Source organism: Ctenopharyngodon idella, chromosome 19 (genome assembly GCF_019924925.1).
Source record: "Ctenopharyngodon idella isolate HZGC_01 chromosome 19, HZGC01, whole genome shotgun sequence".
NCBI classification, from domain to species: Eukaryota; Metazoa; Chordata; class Actinopteri; order Cypriniformes; family Xenocyprididae; genus Ctenopharyngodon; species Ctenopharyngodon idella.
In genome coordinates this window covers 19,840,001-19,841,973 of record NC_067238.1, presented here as the reverse complement: position 1 = coordinate 19,841,973, position 1,973 = coordinate 19,840,001, and positions in this window count along the sequence as shown.

The window sequence follows — 1,973 nt, the reverse complement described above, 5'->3', positions numbered from 1 at the left end:
AAGACTAATCAGCAGCCCGCCGTTTCCATGACAACAGAGTTTGTGCTGAACTCATCTGGAGTGAATAGAGACACTGAGCTTCACCGCATCCAGACTGACAGCAGGAACATCAACGTTAAATACTGAGCATAACGAATCAAGACGCTCTAACACACAGAGATACTGGCAAACGCAATACTTATTGTTAAACTAATGGGACTTTATTGTAAAGTGTTACTGTTTAAATTATGATTTTCATTCAGAAATGCTTCTAGTAAAATGGGTTGTAAAATGTTTCATGTTGACTAAAAACACTGCTGTAAGAGGCTGAACTAACACACACACACACACACACACACACACACACACACACGTTTGTTTTTGTGAATTGTGGGGACATTCCATAGGCGTAATGGTTTTTATACTGTATAAACCGTATTTTCTCTCCCCTACACTAACACTACCCCTAACCCTACCCATCACAGGAAACTGTGCACATTTTACTTTCTCAAAAAAACTCATTCTGTATGATTTATAACCCTTTTGAAAAATGGGGACATGGAGTAATGTCCTCATAAGTCACCCTCTCCTTGTAATACCTTATAATAATTTGTGTCCTGATATGTCACAAAAAAAAAAAAATGCACACACACACACACACACACACACACACACACACACACACACTCACTCACTCACTCACTCACTCACTCACTTCTTGTTTGAAAAACTTTGTGGGGTACAACTGACCCCACTTTGGTCACTATCATACGCAATGCTGCTCCAGGCACGACGCAAGTGTTTTTTGCTAGTTTCAGCCCGACGCAGTCATCATTTTCACATCCTGCGCCACGTTGTTTAAAAAGCAAATGCACTCGTGTCCATCTGTTCACCCATGGGCGTGCTGGTCTGAAAACGAGGTGTGTTCAGTGCATTGTTGGCGTGTTGCTATTTTGAGGAACTGAATACGACTGAACCATTGACCAACTGAAACCTGGTCTAAAGTCAATGGAGCAGTATTTTTTATTTATTTTTTTGTTATTTAAAGACCGTGTTAGTAATATGCTCCTATAGGCGGGTGCACAACGTGTGTACACTCTGCTTGTTACACACACAGGGACGGCAACAGCACACAAACATGCCAAATATTAAAAATAAAAGGATCACAATGTAAAAGATTATTTTTGTGTGCACAAAGATAAAAATGCTTTGGTGGAATCTGTCCCGTAGATGGTCTGCTCACGCTTTAACCTCGCACACGAGCAGATCCGTTTCCTCGCTAGAGAAGCGTTCAGTTTTTCCTGCTTGCAAATTCCACCATGTGAATAGCGAATCCACTATGGTGTGAGCGCAACTGGCTTTTAAAGGGAATGGGAGATGAGACTCTGATTGGTTTATTGCACGTTACGCCCAAAACACACCCATGACTCATTAAGAGAATAGGGACAACCCTTTCAGACCATGTGCCGGGCACGCAGACCATTTTTCCCATCGCTAAACTAGCAAAAGTGGATTCAGACACGCCCTAAGTGCACCTGCGCCATGTGCTTCAGACCATGAGCTTAGATCGTTAAAATAGGGCCCTATGACAGTAAGATCAGGAATTTACCTTTCCTTTAGTCAGACCCCACAAAGACAACATCTTAAAAAATATATATAAGAATATTTGACAAAATCTTAAAAGTCAATATAGTATAGTTCTTCCCTACACTATCCCTAAACCTACCCATCACAGGAACTTAACGTAATTCTAACATTCTTATACATATATATATATATATATATATATATATTGATTATATCCTGTCAATCAAAAGGGTGCGGAAAAACGTGTTCAGACTGCAACTCATACATGCTGTGTGTGAAGAAAATCACTCTTGTGTTAAATTTCTATATTTCTATATTTTCATTTATAATGAAATTCAAACAATAAATGGCGTTTTGACGCTCTTAAATGTGACGTGTCAGATCGCTGTAATGCCTCAGTTCAGGCG